The sequence below is a fragment of the Tamandua tetradactyla genome, chromosome 3, assembly GCF_023851605.1.
Source record: "Tamandua tetradactyla isolate mTamTet1 chromosome 3, mTamTet1.pri, whole genome shotgun sequence".
Lineage (NCBI taxonomy): Eukaryota > Metazoa > Chordata > Mammalia > Pilosa > Myrmecophagidae > Tamandua > Tamandua tetradactyla.
The window spans coordinates 149,252,940-149,273,052 of NC_135329.1; the positions used below are offsets into that span (position 1 = coordinate 149,252,940).

The 20,113-nt window shown below is 38.9% G+C and overlaps 1 long non-coding RNA gene across 3 annotated transcripts in view; it reads right to left on the bottom strand.

The window, feature by feature from the left end:
* The window catches only part of LOC143677801 (uncharacterized), a 177,802-nt gene that overhangs the window by 91,889 nt on the left and 65,800 nt on the right, over window positions 1-20,113 (bottom strand). Inside the window, exons 3-4 of one of the 3 annotated variants that reach the window (XR_013172892.1) lie at window positions 15,059-15,425; window positions 6,321-6,744 (exon numbers count right to left, since the gene is read on the bottom strand). The exons of 1 other annotated variant lie outside the window; for it this stretch is intronic. This is a non-coding gene — a long non-coding RNA (uncharacterized LOC143677801). Of the gene's footprint in view, window positions 1-6,320; window positions 6,745-14,433; window positions 15,426-20,113 lie in introns of those variants that run through there. One more of the 3 variants, XR_013172891.1, reaches the window with a different exon arrangement.

Consider the following 20,113-nt stretch of genomic DNA (forward strand, 5'->3'; position numbering starts at 1 on the left):
AACCTTCCCAGCCACACAGCTAGGATTTCACTGTCAATGGCAGGCTTTGGAAGACAGGCCATTGAATATCCGCTACACAGAAACAAGCATTTACTTCGACATGGCCAATTTCAATGGCCAGAAGAGTATTTCCTCTCAAGTTGAGGTGTAAAGGTGCCCTTAGGCCTAAAACACTATTTGCTTTTGCCAAATTCACCAAATGGAGAAATCATCTGTCCAATGGTATAGGCAGAAATGGCTGAGCCTCACTCTGAGTGCTGTGAAATTATAAACCCTCAATGCTACAGAAAGCCTGGCTGGGAAAAATCAGTGAATCACAGGGTGGAGTTTTACAACCACTAAGTATATGTGCCTCTGGCCATGTAAAGTCCCTCTTTGTGAATAAATACATCCAGTGGTGAAAAGAAAACAAGTCTTGTATATATTTTATTTTTCCATGTGATTATGGGTCCCATGAGAAGCAATACAAAAAAAGTTATTATCAGTTTAGGCAGTGATAGAGAAGCTTCCACCAACCATTCAAAATGTCATCCATTAACTAGGACAGGGCCATCTGTTGGAGAGAGAGAGGATAGTTCTGTTGAGTTCTCCTTCCTGATGGGCCGTAGCTGGAGACCTCCAAATGCCTTTTCCTGAGGTCACAAAGAGCCATCATAAGGAAATAACTCTGAATCACTACTTATGTGGGCTGGAAATGAACCAGCCCCCTTGAAAGTCCAATCTCAACAGAACAGCACTAAACTTCAGGCCCTGCCAGCCTCCCACAGTCTCAGCTGCTGACACTTTTATTTGCTGGCATTTACAATGTTGCAGCACCTCAGTCCCGCTAATATGGCTGCTTCCAGCACAGCACATGCCTGTCAGTCTACCAAAGGACTTCTGTGAAAGGAAAGCAAAAGGATGCTTTTCTGGGGTAAGAGGCCCTCACCAATTTCTGTTTGTGCAAAAGGGAATTGGCAATATTTCAAAGAGCTAAAGCTGAGGGTCAGCTAGTCCCCAGTATTTTCTGCTTCACAAAGAATGTGATCATTTTACACACACATATACACACCCCTATTAAAGTACTCATCCTTAAAATGTTTTCTCTTAATTGTAATGAAGAAAAGACATTTGCCATTTAAAACAAGAGCTGCCTCCTAAGGAAGGTAGCCCTGTTAAAGGGAGGATGAACATCTAATAAAGCTAGAGATGGCCCAGTCAACCCAGTCATTGGGCTGACTTTTATGTACATAATGGTGGGCCTGGAGTCAAGTTTAGAAGTCGGCATAGAGCAGGGGAGCTGAAGTGTTCTGCCTAAGAGTCAGAAATAAGAATCTGGCATTTCCAGCCCCATTGTGGAGAAAGGAGCAGACATATGGATTATGGAAGAGCGGAGGCAGAGGAGAAGAATAGAGAGGGGCCAGCAAAAGGATTAAAGGCCAATGCCCTCTACTGGGGAGTACACTAGGGAGAAATCCTGATGGCAATTCAGACAAGAGGGTTTTTTCCAAAAGGGATATCTTCAGGCATTTCAACCTTGAACCTGTACCCCTTCAGTATAAATTCTTCTAAATGCAACAGCCTTGTTTATATAGTTAATTGGGAGAGCTAAAGTTCACTGAGGCCTATTACATCTTAAAAATCTTTGTAATTTACACAAATGAACTAATTTAATATTCACAAAGTATCATAAGATAGGTGCTATTATGACCATAATCAGCCCCATGTTGCAAATGAAAAACTGAGACAGAGAGACTTTAGCCAATTAGTAAATGGCAGGAGTGAGATTTGAACTTTTGATGGTGGCACTCCAGGGCTACATGCTTGACCACTACATTACACTGCCCCTCTATAAATTAAGGGGCAATAAGTATTCAGTACAAAGGGGAAATAAGGGCCAGAAGTGATGAAGACATCCAAAACACCTTAGACAAGGGCAATGGACCAGTCTTCCCCAGATTCACAAGGTAAGGTAATCTTAGATGATATCTGAGTTGCATACTCTTCCTTACATGATTCGTTGATTCATTATGTATTTAGTGACCCTCCTACATGGTGCCAAGAAGAAGACTATGAACAAGGAAGGCAGACCTAGCTCCTGCCCCGACAAAACTTACAGCCTAAAGGAGAGAGACAGACGTTAAATATCAATCTAATATCAATGTGTTATGATAAGGAACATACAATGTACTTTAGGAATATACAGAAGGGGATTTGGAATATCAGATAAGGCTTCCTGGAAAGAAAAAATCTCAACCAAGACCTCAAAATGTAATCTGAGTTAGTTGGGGGGAAAAAAAGAACAAAGAGAATGCCAGGCAAAAGAACCAACATGTGCAAAGACCAAGAAGCAAGACAGGGCATGGTTTGGTAGAGGAGGAATCATTCAGGAGGGAAAGGAAAAGAAATATGTTTGGATAGGTAAGCCAGGTCTAGTCCATATATGCCATATAAAGAAGTTAGACTTTACCACAAGCGCAATTAAAATCATTATAGTGTTGTAGCCAAATAAAAAAAAAAAGGGGGGGGGTGTTGCAGAGGACATGATTAATCTATCCTACAAATATTTAACAAACACCTAACTATGTTCTGGGCACTGTTTTAGATCCTCAAGATAAACCGGTGAACAAATCAAAGATCCCTGCCCTACATGGGGGTGTGGGGAGGACAGACAATTAAAATCAAACATAAGTAAATTATACAGAACACTAGAAGGTGTTAAGAACTAAGAAAAAGAAAAAGAGAGGATAGGTTAAATGGATTGGGACTGAGAATAGGTGAAGAGAGTGGGGCCAATTGCAATTTTAAACAGGGTTGTCACGGGCAGGCCTTATGGAGAAGGTAACAGCTGGGCAAAACTTGAAGATCTCACTTTTGGTCTCTCAGCAACTCACAATCAACACATGTAAAAAAAAATCATCAGGTGTTCAAAATGAAACTTAGCTGTGAAGACTTTTCTCTGCTTTATACACAATGTCTTGCTTATCCTACTTGGAGTCATATTCCATTTTTGCGCAAAAATATAGAATCACTTTAGACTGCAGACTCCAGAGCCCAGAGGATAAGCAAAAGCCTAAATACACAAAAATTTAGCCTTAATCTCTAGTATTTTCCTGAGCTACTAATATCATATGTACCCACTGAACGCCTCTATTTTAAACACTCTATAGCCCTTTAGCTTCATGTCTAATTCTTTTGAAATAAAAGTTTAAAATATTTTACTTATGTCTTCTTTTCCTATGGCCACCCCAAAGGCTTGCTTTCTACTGGAAGACAAAAGCAACCACATTCGGTCAATTTGGTTTCTTTCCCTTATTTTATTTTCTGAGTTTATGGTCATCAGGACAGCTCGCACATTGTTAAAGCCTTCCCCGAAACTAAAAGGGTTCTAACATACAAAACATCTATTCTGCCTCTAAATTTGTATTTAATATTACAAGATGGAAAAAGAAATGCCTTAGCTGTTAACACGGGCTCAGTAAGGCCAACAGTAAACATAGAGCAGACGTGAAGAAATACTTCAAAAAAATTTTTTTTAGTTTGCCTTGATTTAATAGCAGATATTCCTGGCTTTCAGTGAACTCTGCAATATCCCTGTGCGACGGGATAAATGATCATCTACCACTATTAATTTTAGGTCATAATGTCTGAAATACTGCTTCAAAAATAAATGCAGTATTTTCACTTTATTTGGTCAAGTAAATACTAAACTATTTTGTCATAATAACTTTACAACACTGTGTTTCACCTTGTCTTGACTTGACTGCTGAAGGTAATAGGGACCGTTTTATTATGTCCATAAATTGAGTCAATTGACTTATCCTTATATCCTGTTTCCTGAACTTAATGAGAGATTCTGCATCATTAGGAAAACACACCCTCCTACAGCAGGATCAAAAGCAAAGGAAGCCTGATAATAAGTCATTTTGATTTCAGAGAATGTTCACCAGGCAAACTTTTAATATTCCGGCAGAAGTAAAACAAATCACTGGCTTTGCAAAGAATGGTTTGCTCAGAGCTGCGCTTATTCTGGAGACATCCCAGAAGGTTATGTACATACACACACACACACACACACACACACACACACACACAACCACTCTGTCTAAATAAGAGGCACTTGTAATGAATCTGAAGATTTAAGTGGCTTAAAGTACCTGTCAAAAAGTACAAATCAAAATATAAAATTTTTGCAAGAAAACTTTTTAAAAGATTTTTGTAGCCATAGTTTTGAAATTCAGATTAACAATCACAATCATATCTCTGATTAGACCTTGTGAGAAATGAATGCCCGTGGTGAAACCAAGATATTCCTTCTGGCCTGTGAGCTTTGAAAACTGGGGGTTTTTTGGTTTGTTTTGTATGGGGTATTTGTTTGTTTGTTTTGCTTTATTAAATCCCCAGACCCCAGGACAGTGCCTGGTAGGTAAAAGTGCACCATAAATAGCTGTGTGGCATTGTATCATCCCTGATGATGGAAAAGGTGAGAGGGTGAGAGGGTCTTCAGTTCATAACATAATCCAGACCCAACCCACAATTACCACAGTGATGAGGAGCAACAATGACTTAAATAACAGCTAACATCAATGAAATTCTCTGCTGCACTGAGCACTCATCCTAGATTACTTCTCTTGATCCTCACAACACGGAGTTAAGTACTACTATTATTCCTAACAGACAACTAAACCTTATCTTAGAAAAGTTAAATAATATGCCTAGGTTCATACAACTGTTAATTGGAACCTGGTTCCAAAGTCTGAGTGCTTGAGCACTAGGCTATATTGAGAAGCCAGGATCCAAGTCTTTCAGGCTGTCGTAGACTGAATTATGTACCACAATAAAGACATATTCTTAATCCTAACCCACATTCTTGTAAATATATGAAACCAGTTGTAAAAAGCACCACTTGAAAACATCATTTTTAGTTAAGGTGTAGCCAACTGAATCAGGATGAGTCTTTTTTTTGTGTACAAAAATGGTCATAAGAGTCTTTTTTGTAATAAGCCAAAACTAGATACAACCCATACATCCATCAACAGATGCCTGCATGAACAAAGTGTGTCACATTCATTTAATGAATAAAAACGGTGATAAAAAAAGAATGAACTATGGATACATGAAACAATCTGGATGAATCTTGAGTAATTATGTTGAGTTATATAAGCCAGACCCCTGCCCCCACAAAAATACATACTATATGATTCAATCTATATGAAACTTCAGTGGTTGCCTAGGACAGGGAAGGAAGGTAGGAGAGGCAGGAAGGAGGCATTACAAAGGGGCACGAGGAAGCTTTGGGAAGTGAAAAATGTTTATTATCTTGATAATGGTGATGGTCTCATGGCTGTATACATATGCCAAAATTATTAAATTATATTTTATGTTAATTATTAATTAGTATTAATTAATTATTAAGTATCAATTATTAAACTCTTTGAATTTACAACTACCATCCCTACTGTTATCAAGAAGGATGTTGTGTCACTGCTGGCATTAGATATAATCTATAAAGATCTACTTTCTACTTTCTGAGGCAACTGCTTTCCTATGTCACTGCTCAATAATGACAGAGTTGACAAAATTTAGGGCAAAACCTTTAAATTAAATCCGACTAAAAGACATCTTCTCATGTCGACATTTCAAAATACAAGCAGTATACTACAAAAAGAGAATCTGTTCTGTGTGAAGTCAAATTATTTCTACTAAGTAAAGCTTTTGCTAAGCCTTAATGAGGCAAATAATTTAGCATGACTGAGCTCAAGAGTTGCAGGCTTCCCCTACTCTTTCCCCCTTCATCCACCCTGAATGGTGGATGTGCCTCAAAACTTTCTGGATGATCTGTTGTTTCTGGGGAATCAAAACTGAAGTTAGCCCAGGTCAAATGTTAATCAAATCCACCATCTTTGGAGGTTATGCAATTTCCCAGGTATTAAAAAATTATTTCCTCTTTGTTCCTTTACTCACAGACCACTGGGTAATCTAATTTCATTGCCAGGTATTTTGCCTACGGATGCACAGCTTTCTGTTGGGACCTTAAAAGACCCTATTGGAATTGGTCTTGGAAACATAAAAAATTCAGTAATTTCTCTTTAAGTTAGAGCCTCAAGAAATAACTTGTCCTAAGCACTAGGGACTGACCACAAAGTAATGAGCAAGGTAGTTGTAAACTGAGCCACAGTGGGAAATTATACAGGGACTGTATTTCCAGGTTAGGTCCATACCGAATGGTGATCAGAAAAATAAGGCAGAAACTAAAACTCTACAAAGATTAGTGTTTTAGTTTGCTATTGCTGCTGGAACGCAATATACCAGGAATGGGTTGGCTTTTATAAAGGGGATTTATTAAGTTACAAGTTTATATTTCAAAGGCCATAAAAACATCAAACTCAAGTATCCTGAGAAAGATACCTTGACTCTGAAGAAAGACTGATGTCTGTCACATGAGTGACATGGCTGACATGTGGAGTCCTTGTTCCTGGTTCCATTACTTACAGCTCCTGATTCCAGTGGCTTCCTCTCTAAGCATTTGTAGGCCTTCACTTAGCTTCTTCAGGGAAAAACTCTGGGTTCTGGCTTGCTTGGCATCCTATACGAAGGCACTTGGTGACGTCTGCTGAACTCTGCATCTCCAAACATTCGTGTCTAAGTGTCTGTTCTCTCTGTATCATGGTGAATCTTAATCCAATTACTGGGAGCTTTATAAAGCAAAGAAACTGGAAGCCAGAAGTCAAAGCAAGCCACAAGGAGGAGCCAGAATTTGGAAACCTGAAGAGCAGACACAAAGGAGAAAGTGACTGGAGGCAGAGATGAAAGCCAAGGAATCCCAAAGATTGCTGTAAGCCAGCACCAAAACACTACAGACTTCAGAGGAAAAGTATGCTCTTGCCGATGCCTTGATTCTGTACTTTCAGCCTCTGAAACCATCTGCTATAAATTCTTGTTGTTTAATAGAACCCATTGTGTGGTATTTGTCACAGAAGCCTGGAAAACTAAGACGGGCACTCATGCAGAAGATACTGACAACCAGCAGAGCCTGACAAGAAACAAGTTCAGATTCTAAAGTGCCAAAGAGCTGGTGACCATGGGTACTAAGTTGAAATAAGCAGGCAGGTCTCATTCTTTGGGGAGTTATTCAAAACACGTGAAAAGTTATAAGCCTGAATATAGGGGCCCAAACATCAGTTATTAGCTAATTATCAGTTAGGATAATGACCCACAGCCCTTCATGATCTGACCCCTGCTTCATCTTGTGCCACTCTTCCTTATTGTTGTTCTTCAGCCACGTGGATACTTTTTTCCATTTCAGGGGCTTTGCACATATTGTTTTTCTGTCTTCCTTACTCAACCCATTATCTGGATAACCCCTCTTATCTTTCAGGTCTACATTAGTTGGAAAGCTCTCACGTGCATATAACAGAAATCCTAACTCCCTTGGCTCACATAATAAGGAAAGTTTGAAAACTCCAAACTAGGGGGCTCCATGGTTGACTTATATAATTAAGGAAATGTTTTCATTTTCCAGCTGCTAAAACAAATACCATGTATGTTGGCTTAACAGGAATTTGTTGGCTTATGGTTTTACATGCTAGAAGGTTTGCTTCCTCCCAGGTTCAGTATCTGCGAACTGTCCAGCAACCTTTGAAGTTCCTTGGCTTTTCTGCCACATGGCAATGAACATGGCAGTGTCTTCTCCTTTTTCTTCTATGTTCCACTGACTCACTTCTCACTGCTTCCTGTGGCTTCTCTCTCTGTATTTCACTCTGCTTATAAAGGACTCCAGAAAAATGGATTAAAGCCCAACCCGACTAGCTGGGCCACAACTTAACTAAAGTAACATCTTGGAAAGATCTTACTTACAATGGGTCCAAACCGAACAGGATGTGACTAAGACCAAGAACACGTCCAAACTGGAGTACACAATTCAATCCACCAGAGGAAAAAGAACCCAGCTTCTTTCCATGTTTATGCTCCACCTTTGGTGAGTGGGATTTGTCCTTAAACAAGCTCCACTCACAGTCATTAGATTCATATCCAGACAAGGCAAAATTGAGGCAAAAAAAAAAAAAGTGGGGGGGATCTCTGCCTTCTAAAGAGTGAGAAAAATTTTCCCAAAAGCCATTTGGCAGATTTCTCTTTTTGTCTTGATGGCCGAAATTATAACAACTGCAGGCAGACTAAACTAGCATAATTGGCTCATATCAATCAGGACCCATATCCTGGGACTACCTTCTCTGAAGCATATATAAATAGAGGATAAATAGAGGAAAGTGGATACTGGAAAATAAAAAGTGGCGATAGTTCTCTAAGGAGGGTTAAATGGGTGTTTAGCAAGCAATCCAGACAGTCTGTTACAAACAACTGATAGGATCTGTTATAGAGGCGACTTTCTAAGAAAAGCCTTCCCTGAAGCTCATACCCACACACCCACACTCAATTAGATCTCCCAATCACATGCTATAAGAGAACACTACTTTTTCATCATGGAGCTTACCAAAATTGTGAATAAATAATTATGTACATAAATACTTACTTAATATCCTTCTATCCCACTAGACTTTTTTTCTATTATTCTAATCTCAGCATCAAGCTTCAGATCTGGTGCATAATAGGCACTTAATATATACTTACTGAATTAATTTATTAGTCTATTAATTTATTAAAAACAAACTATGTTATTCATCCTTCTCTTGCAAAGGTTCGGCATTTATGTCATGCCAGGGTGTGGACACATATAGGCCAAGCCAAAACAAGAACATCTGGGACTGAGAGCACAAATAAACAGGGACTGGTGGCTCTTATAAATTAGTCATGTAAGAAGTTAAGCTTAAGAAACCACCTAAGGGAGGCAAGATAGTGGCTTAGTGAGATATGGAATCTAGTTCGCCCTCCAGAGCAGCTAGTAAAAAGCCAGGAAAAAGGAGCAATATATAACAACTGCTGGGGCCACATCAGTGATTGAACAGATAGTGTACATCAGTCTGGACAAGCTGGACCAGTTGTGACCCCCCACAGAACTGTAAGCCCTTCAACCTACAGAGGCCCATGGCCCTCCGCCATGGGCACGGAAGTCTGGTTCCCTGAAGAGAAAGGAAAGAAACTTTACTAGCAGCCAGGGCTTAGCTCAACAATGTACAATTGCAGATTTAATTAACAAATTCTGACCACTAAAAATAGGCCCCCAGCTCAGATAAACCTAGAATAAGAGCTAAAGGTATTAGGAGTTTTTGCCCCAGCAGTGGAGGTGGGGGGGTGGGGGTGGGGGGGAATGGCAACAGAGGCTTTTTTAGTCCAACAGCACAAAATACTTGAAAAGGGCTGGACCCTAAAAAAGGGGGTTACATGGAGCCTAGAGATACATAAAGCAACGTACCAACTTCAGCTCCTGATTAACAAGCCCAAGGAAGAGGGGTCCTGCTCCGAAAAGGATTTTTTTTCTACTTTGCTTCTACTACTTAACAGCTCATTAGATAGAACTGCAAGGCTTCTCAGGCTCCAACTGCCCCCAGCAAGGGCAGAATTAAGCTTGTCTGAGAGACAAAGTAGCTGATCAGGTAAAAGAAGTTAATTCCCTGGAGGCTGTGCCTTCCCCCGGAGAGGGGTGAGGCCCAGCTCAGGTGGAATCCCTCCCTCAAAGAATTCAGACCCCAGGCCTGGAAAACTGAAGCAATTAAAGCCAGCCTACAACCTCTCCTTTGTCTCACCCAACCCCAGCAGGAAGACTCTGCTGAAGTTAAAGGCACTGCATCACTTTATGCTGGTGGGAAGCCTCAAGCAGACAAGCACCACATACTGAGAAGGATAGGAAAAACAGAGTCTAGAGGCTTCATAGGAAAGTCTGTCAAACCTGCTGCATATCACCCTCAGGGAAAACTGATGCAGGTGACTCCTTCCTCCTGAGAGGAGGCCGTCCAGGTCTGGGAAAATATGACTGGGGTCTATATTATCTGAGTAAACCCTCCTAAAAAAATGCTCCATATAGACAGGGCAAGAAACAGAAAAACAAGAACTGAAAAATTCTGATCTGTTAAACAAAACCTGAGCTAGAGGTTTAGAATAAGCTGAACCGAATGTCAAAAAACAGATAAAGAACAAAGCCATCCAGCAAGAAAATCCTAATTAAAAGAGTCAAAATAATCTCCAGAATAAACTAATCAAGGAAATCAAATACCTAGACACCAGCAAAAAATAACGAATCATACTAGGAAAATCAAAAATATGGCCCAAAGGAACACACCAACAATTCAAATGAGATACAGAAGTTGAAACAACTAATTTAGGATGTTCGAATAGACATGGAAAATATCATCAAACATCAAATCAATGAGTTGAGGGAGTTAAAGAAGGCAAACAAGAAAAGAAACCAAGGGCGGGCCGCGGTGGCTCAGCGGGCAAAGTGCTTGCCTGCTATGCCGGAGGACCTCGGTTCGATTCCCGGCCCCAGCCCATGTAACAAAAACGGAGAAACAGAATACAATAAAACAAGAAAATGTTTAAAAATGTTTCCCTTTCTTCCTTCCTTCCTTCCTTCTATCCTTCCTTCCTTCTCTCTGTCTTTCCTTTAAAAAAAAAAAAAAAAAAAAAAAAAAAAAAAAAAAGAAAAGAAACCAAAAGTTAAATAAAAAACAAATCACAGAACTTATGGGAATGAAAAGCACAGCAGAAGAGATGAAAGAAACAATGGAAACCTACAACGGTAGATTTGAAGAGGCATAAGAAAGGATTAGTGAACTGGAGGATGGGATATCTGAAATCCAACATACAAAAGAAAATATATGGAAAATAATGGAAAAATATAAGCAGGGTCTCAGGGAACTGAATGACAACATGAAGCACATGAATAAATGTGCTGTGGGTGTCCCAGAAGGAGAAGAGAAGGGAAAAGGAAGAGAAAGACTAGTGGGGGAAATTATCACTGAAAATTTCCCATTTTTTATGAAAGACATAAAAATTACAGATCCAAATATACATACTCCAAGACACTTACTAATCAAACTGTTAAATGTCAAAGAGAAAGAATTTTGAAAGCAGCAAGACAAAAGCAATCCCTCATATAAAAAGAAAGCCCAATAAGACTATGTTTGGATTTCTTAGCAGAAGCCATGGAGGCAGAAGGCAGTGGTATGATATATTAAAGATTCTAAAAGAGAAAAAGTCCCAACCAAGAATTCTATATCCAGCAAAATTGTCTTCAAAAATAAGGGGGAGAGAGTGATTTGAACAGTGAGTAAAAAAGCATTTGCAAAGTCCCCTTGGGGAAATGATGAGAAGGGGGGAAAATTCAACTTCCCCAAGTGGAGAATTCTTGATATTCTCACAAGCAGTGGGGACAATCAAAGCAATAGGCTGAGCCCCCAATCTTGGTGTTTGTTCATATGAAACTTAACTCCACAAAGGATAGGTCAAGCTTACTTAAAATTAGACCTAAGAGTCACCCCCAAGAGAACCTCTATATGCAACTATAGGATGACATTGTGAGTTACTATATATGTAGAATGGAATGATCATATGTTAAGAATGTTTGTGTTTGTTGTTATATTTTTTTTTATTTAAAACTTAATTTTAAAAAAATTTTTTAAATGACGGGGAGGTGCACAGGTGGTTCAGTGGTAGAATGCTTGATTTGCATGCAGGAGGCCTGGGTTTGATTTCCAGATTTGTGCAGCCTCCCCAAAAAAAATGAGGAGGAAATTAAAATATTTTCAGATAAACAATCACTGAGAGAATTTGTGGCCAAGAGACCAGCACTGCAAGAAATACTGAAGATAGCACTAGAGGCAGATAGGAAAAGGCAGAAGAGAGAGGTGTGGGGAAGAGTGGAGAAATGAAGTAAAGGTAAAAAGAGAAAAAAAAATAGATATGATATATAAAATCCCAAAGGCAAAATGGTAAAAGAAAGTACTGCCTTTATGGTAATAACACTAAATGTTACTGGATTAACTCCCCCAATCAAAAGACACAGACTGGCAGAATGGATTAAAAAAACAGTACCCATCTAATTGCTGTATAGAGGAGACACATTTTAGACCCAAGGACAAAAACTGGTTGAAAGTGAAAGGTTGAAAGCTATTTCATGCAAACAAAAGTCAGAAAAGAGCAGGAGTAGCTATAGTAATATCCACCAAATTAGACTTCAAATGTAAAACATTAAAAGAGACAAATAAGGGCACTATGTATTAATAAAATGAACAATTCAACAAGAAGACATAACAATCATAAATATTTATGCACCAAGCCAGGGTGCTCCAAAATATATGAGGCAAACACTGAAACACTGAAAGGAGAAATAGACACCTCTACCATAATAGTTGGAGCCTTCAATTTCCTGCTCTCATCAATGGACAGAACATCTAAAGAGAGGATCAGTAAAGAAACAGAGAATCTGAATAATACAATAAACAAACTAGAGTTAAAAGACATTTATAGAACATTACACCCCACAGCAACAAGATACAATTCCTTCTCAAGTGTTCATGGGTCATTCTCAAGGATACACTATATAGCTGGGTCACAAAGCAAGTCTCAATAAATTTAAAAAGACTGAAATCAACCAAAAACACTTTATTGGATCATAATAGAATGAAGTTGGAAATTAATAACAGGCAAAGGCCCACTAGAGTTGGGCTGCTATCATGAATCTACATCAACCTTTTTCTTTAAGACATAAGTTTTTCATCACCTGTTCCATGCACTTTAAGATGTTGTCAGAGATAGGAGTACATCTGTTTCATGCCTCCTTCCAGCAGCACTCTTGGCAGATGCCATCCTCTGCTACATCTCCCTTATCCATAAAGACAGCCTATGTCAGCCACTTCCAGCAGAGCACATGGCCAGGCTATGTCCAGCTTAATTTCCTAATGATCTCCTAAAGATCTCACAACCTCCAACAACAAGTGGCCAGCACTATGAAACAGGAATTTGGCAGTGGCTAGTCAAAATTTCTCCAAACCAGTTTCTTTGGTGGCAGCAGTGTAAGATGCATAAACTGTGTTTTGTTCTTGCTTTGAAAGAACCAACTGCAATAATAACACTGTGGTCTTTGGAGTCAGACAGACTTTGAAAAATTATTTAAACTTTCTGTGTCTCATTTTGCTCATCTTTAAAATGGAGAAAATCATTCCTGTGAGGATTCCTATGAGATAATGATTGTAATGTGTCTAGTACAGTGCTTGGCAACTCAGTGGATGATAGATTTCATTAGCCTAATTGCATTAACATCCACAGACTCTTTTCTACTCAAAACTGTGTGAGGCTACCACCCAAAGCAAAGGGGTGGAGGCCTAGTGTGATTGAACTCAGAATTACAAATTGCCCACTAGAGACAAGAAGACCACTGTGATTCTGCCACAGCTGGTTTGCCAAGCCTGGACTTCACTTCCTGAAGGAGATGAAGAGGACTTCTGTGTTTAAAGTAATTTGATAAACTCCACCTTTAGAAATTAAAACAGAGAGTAAGAGTCCAAATGGACTTCCTTCCATATCCTAAGAGAACAATATCTAGCCCAGAAATCATGACTAGGAGTATTTAGGAATTCCTGGAAAGTTGTAGCTTCATCTTGTTTGTTTGCCTTATAATTCTTTGCCTTTAACATTATCTTCAAAAGCAACTGGGAATCAGGAGACTAAAAACACCATGCCCTACTCCATAGACTGTCTTCTAGGGTAAAGGACCACAGGATGTAAGGTACATGATGGCTGCTTTTACAAGTAAAGAAAAGCAGCCTGCATCCCTGGGCCTGTTTTAAGGAGGTAAAAAAGGCATCTCAAGTCCACCTGGGCTAGAGAAGATGCCCTAAGTCTCACCACCAGGAAAGTCTCACATAATAATGATTTCATCAAATTCACTCTCCAATGACAGCCAGGCAATGTTCCCAAATTTATCAACAAATATATATAGTCCATCAACCAAGATGTCAACCATATCCCAGGCATCATGCTAGATGCTGGGATAACAGCAGTGAGTAAAACAGGCATGTCCCCTGCCTTTTTGAAGCCTGAGGAGAGAAACATTTACAAAAAATTACAGAAATAAATCTATAACTATGAACCCTCTGATAAGACAGGAAGAAAAACTCCATGTGTTATACAGCAGAATGTAATTTAGATTGGGGCAGGTCCTGGAAAGTCGATGTGAGGAAATGACATTTGTGCCTGAAGAGATTTAGCCTAATGAAGTTTGAAAAAAAGAGCATTCAAGGCAAACAGAATAGCCTATGTGAAAGTCCTGGAAGAAGAAGACCCAGAGTGACGATGGAGGAGGCTGGAAAAGTAGTAGGGCCCAGACCATACAGGCCCTGAAAATCATGGTAAGGATGTGGGGTTTTATTCAAATATGGTGGGAAGTCATTGAAAGATTTGAGCAGGGACATGACATATTTATAAGGAAGAATTTGAAAGACTTGGTGAAGTGAAGAGATGTCAAAGATGGCTTCCAAGTTTCTAGTTTAATCAGGCACATAAATGGTTGCAAACTGCTGTTGTTCCCAAAAGTATTACTCTCAGACCCAGGTTCTATGCCTTAGGAAATCCCTGAGATTTGAAGTGCAATCTTTGGAACTTTATAAGTCCTTCCAAAGTAGAATCTCTGGGAAAAACAGGGGTCAATAGTGTTATCTGGATAGGGTGCCCCAAACCATGGCCAAGACCTACCTGCATAGGCCCAATCTCCATTTATCCCCTTCAGGATGTTCTCCTGTACCTGTGGATGAGGTCAACCAAATATCCCAAGGAACTCTGGAACTCATGTATATGGAGCTATCCTGGGATACCATGACTGAGCCCCAGGTCCAGGAGGACAGTATTGTAAGCAAATCACTGCCACTGTCCAGTAGGGTATTTCTTTTGCAGGATCATATGAGACTGGCCACAAGAATGGAGCCAACATGATTTTGAATAGCTCACTCACATCAGATATGAGTGTAGGACTCTGGGTCAGCAATGGTCTCTATTAACCTTTGTTTGAGCTACATGTGTGGACACTGACTTTCCTGCCTCAACTCTTGACCATGTATGCTTCAACTGCAGTGCCACCTTCGATCTACAGCACACAAGGGTGGTGAAGGTGAGAGAAGGCATCTTTTACCTGTGTACCTCCTGCTACAGGCACTCAGGGTAGTTACCCCAACCCCTTCACAGGTTTGTATCACATATCAGGCATTCCTCCAGGATAAGTCCTCTGAGGTCTTTTGAGACCCTTGCTCCCCAATGGCAACAGGCCCTTCCAATCAATATCCTCTCTTGATTCTGATGGACGTGATGATGTCATGCTCTCTCAGATCAGTCTTAAGCTGTGCTTGACAAAGGATGAACATTTCTTGTGCAAATGGACTGTTTTTCTTACTCTGCCCACTCTTCCCTCACCGATTGTCCCCTCTGGTGGTGGTATGGGGAAGACAGAGATGCAGTCTGCATTGTAGGAGATTACATTCTAGGAATGTAGGAATTACAACCTAAAGAGATCAAGAAAAAACAGTTGAAAGATGTGTCGTTCTACGTGTATTCATAAATTTAAGAATGGTAAATTTAACACTACCAGAAAATGAAGGATCATTTGCATTTTCATGCTTACTCTGAGTAAGACCTGCATTTTTGGTCATCAACAATGAGGCACAATAACAAACTCTGAGAGTCGGTGGAAGCCAGTGTTCATGCATGATACCCCATGGATGATGCAACATAATGAGTAATGCTGTAACCAGCATTAAATAAATGGTATTAAAGAACTGCAGAGACAAGGAGATCTATACTATTTTAATACAAACAGGTTTCTGAAGAACCATGGCATTGTGAGTAATAACAACATTGCTTCTTTTCTTTTTCATGCAATAAGCAAAATTAGCCAGAAACAGTGCAATTGACAATAAGGAACATGAACAGATGGTCCCTAGATATGTGCACTTATTAGGCAATATGCCAATATGTAAGCACCTCTTATCTACCCATTATTCTAAATCTTCACCAATGAACTACTTTACTTAAAATGGGCCCATGAACTTTGTAATATATTTTTAATAAAATTTTAATTAATATTTTGCTTAAATTTAAAAAAAAACTATTTTCCCAAGTCCCCTCACACCCAAGATGAAGTCCCATCCCTTAATATTCATTCTTCCCTACTACCACAGAAATAAAATTTTAGCTGAGCAATGGCTTCATAATAATAGCATTTCGCAGTCTCCTTTGCTATGAAGGAGGGTGATTTGACACTTCTGAGTCATGTCCCTGAAAAGGAAATGTATTATAGGCACTTTTCAGGCCCTTTTGTTGTTCCTGCTGGCTAGGATATGATGAAAACTGAAGATTTCTTGGGACGCTGAAATGGAAGCCAGGGGTTAGGATGTTAGATTCACACTACCAGCAACAGCTTGCCCATCTCTAGATTGTTCCATGAGAGAGATAAAGTTCTATTTTAAGTCATTGTATTTTGAAATCTCTTTGCTACAACAGCTTTTCTAATTTACTGAGTAAGAAAAAGCTCTGTGGAGAGTTCAATTTTAGACATGTTTGAAATTTCTATGAAATATCAAAATAGAATTGTCAATTGAACAGATGGATCCAGTCTGAAGTTCATAAGATGGAACTATGCTAAAGACATGAATGTGAAAATTATAGGCATATATATTTTTTAATCAACTTTATTGAGGTAAAACTTACATGCAATAAATTGCTGCCATTTAATGTGTCCAATTTCATGAGTTTTGCTGGTATATATACCTGTGAAACCACCCTCATTAGGATACAGAACATTTCCTTCACTCCAAAAAGTTTTCTCAGGCTCTTTTGCAATCCATACCTCCCTTTGCCCTCAACCCCAGACAGTGCTGATATGTCTTTGTCAAGTTAGACTGACACATGTTTTCTAGAATTTTAAAATAAATTTAATTATACAGTGTGTACTTTTTTGTTTAGTCTTCTATACTTAGTACAATGTATTTGAGAGTCATAAATGTTATGTATATCAGCAGTCTGTTCCTTTGAGTGCTGAACAATAGCCCATTGTGTAGATAATGCATTTTTGTTTATCCATTCACTATTGTTAGGGATTTGATGATCTCCCCTACAAAAGGCATGCTCAGGTTCCAACCTCTTGTCCTGTGGGTATAAATTCATTTGTAAATAGGAATGTTGCAGATGTTATTAGTTAAGGTTTGCCCAAACAGAATGAGCCATAATCCAACATGGCTGAAGTACTTATAAGCAAAGAAAATTGGACATGAAAGAAGAAGCTAAGGAGCAGCCAGAAACTGGAAGTCAATGGAACCCAGAAGAGAAAGGAAAAGATACCACCATGTGCATTTCCATGTGACAGAAAAGCCTAGGAAACCCAAAGATGGCCAGCCAGTCAAAAGATACTGACTCCAGGAGCAAGCAAGCCTTCTAGCCTCTGAAACCATGAGCTAATAAGTTCCAGTTGATAGGTCATCCCATTATATAGTATTTGTTTTAGTAACTAGGAAACTAATAAACCTGTTAATAGATTTTTGGGTTATTTCCAGTTGGCAGCTACTGTGAATGAAGCTACTATGACCATTCGGGTACAAATTTTTGTCTGTGCACGTGTGTTTTCCACATAGATGGCTCTTGGATCCTAAAGCATTCTTCCCTACTACCAAGTAGGAATAAAAGCGCCAAGGATCAAACCCTGAGGTATTCTAATTTAAAGTTAGGATATAAAAGGAGAAGGCCCCAAGACACACTTGGAAAGAAAGGCCAAAAGACTAGAAGTAAACCATTTATGTATAGTGTCATTGAAGCCAAGAGAAAAAGTATTTCAAATGGAAGGAACTGACAGCTCTGAAAAATGCTTCTGTGAAGCAAAATAAAACAAAAACTGAAAAATGTCAATTGGATTTGACAACATGAAGGTGAATGAACACTTAGCAAGTAAACTTAGGTGCAGAGGTGCAGGTGAAAACCAAATTAGAGTTCACTAAAGAGCAAATAAGAGGTGAGAAAGTGAAGTAAATATGTATATACAAGTTTATTTAAAGTTTATTTTTAGAAACTTGAGTGTAAGGTGGAAGATACAAAAGCATGTCTGAATGAACTGCTGGGGTAAATAGCAGAGTAAGGAGCTGCAAGACACATTCCTCCTTCAAAAGCAGGTAGCGGACAGGCAGAAACTGTACAAAACAATGGTTCTAGGGCTCCAGTGGTCAGAGGAGTACTGTATAGCATCCAGAAAAGAACAGGAGAAGGAGACTGAGAAGCTGTAGTAAAGATACTGTAAGTAAATTATGTCATGGCGGTGGTCAGCATCCATCCGCTACCCTGGAGGCATGAAGCCTTAGTATGGTCTGTGACTGGTTGCGGCAGAAGAGGAATGCGGAGCCCTTCCTTGCCAGGAACAAGAAGGAGGCAAGGCCAAATGCCAAGAGTGGTTTCTAATGGGCGAGTTTAGAAAGCTCTGAATCATGGTTCCAGCTGCCCCAAAAAGATTTCCCCTGGATATTGTTTTAACACCATTCATGCCAGTGGTGGAGCTTATGAAGTTTGAAAAAGCACTCTCCCTCCTCAGGGCTGTAGAGAATAGTTCTATGAAGCACACCATCTGCTGGGCAGACCAAGAAAGTGCAGCTTTGGGGAGCTAAAAAAACAAACAAACAAGGCTTTGGGGGTCTTTCCCGATCCTCTCCCTAGGGCCTTTTGGAACTGGTCTGCACCCCTTATATAACAGTTTTGATCTGTTAAACATAGGTAATTTTAAAGATCTAGAATAAGTTGACCCAAATGTCAAAGAAGAGGCTTAACTCAAAGTAGAAATGAAAATTATCAGTAAGGGTAACTAAAAGGGTATAAAAAGAAACAAAAATAAGATATGATATATAAAAATCAAAGGATAAAGGATTGAGGTGATGGTGGAGTTATACAGAGAAGGCAGGGTTTAACTAATGAATCATTATATTGATGTTTCTTTTAGTCTCCAGTACCTTAGAGAAGCTAGAAATGAAAACCTAGAATTGTGGAATTGTAACTCATATCAAACTCTAAAGTCTGTTCTACAACTAATTGTTGCGATGTACTTTGAAATGTATTGTTTTTTTGTATATATGTTATTTTTCACCAAAAAAAAAGAGAGAGAGAGAGAGAGAGAAGGAAGAGTATATCAGACAAGACAGGATTTAACAAATGAGTATGACTGCTGAATTTTTGTATTGACATTTCTTTTGGTCTCCAATGTCTTGGAGAAGCTAGAAGAAAAAATGAAAAATCATGGAACTCTAACCCATACCCAACCTTAAAATCTGTTCTATAACTACTTGTTAAAATGTACTTGGAAATTTATTGCCTTTTTGTATATATGTTATATTTCACAATTAAAAAGTTAAAAATAAAAATAAATTTTTAAAAAGTCAAAGAATAAAATGGTTGAAGTAAGTACTACCTTTTCAGTAATAACATTGACTGTTAATGGATTAAAGTCTCCAATCAAAAGACACAGGTTAGGGCAGTGCAAAGATAGCTCTATGGTAGAATTCTCACCTGCCATGTGGGAGACTTGGGTTCAAATCCCAGAGCCTGCCCATGCCAAAAAAAAAGAAAAGACGCAGGTTAGCAGACTGGATTAAAAAACATTGATCCATCCAGTGACTTCAAGAAACTCATCTTAGATCCAAGGTCACAAATATATTGAAAGTGAAAGGTTGGAAAAATATATTCAATGCAAATACTAACCCAAAAAGGGGTTGGTTTAGTTACACTAATATTGGACAAGATTGACTTTAAATGAAAAGCTGTTATAAAAGACAAAGAAGTACACTACATATTAATAAAAGGGGCAATTCACCAATAAGAAATAACAATCATAAGTATCTACACACCTAACAAGGGAGCTCCAAAATACATGAGGCAAAAAGAAAAGAAAAGAAGAAAAAATATATATATGGGGAAAACACAGGCAAAACTGGAGGGAGAAATATTACCTCTACAATAATAATTGGAGACTTCAATATACCACTCTCATCAATAGATAAGAACATCCAGACAGAGGATCAATAAAGAAACAGAGAACTTGAATAATATGATAAATGAACTAGATCTAACATTGCATTGCACCCCACAACAGCAAGATATACATTCTTCTCAAATAACCATGGGTCATTCTCCAGGATAGAACAAATATCGTGTCACAAAACTG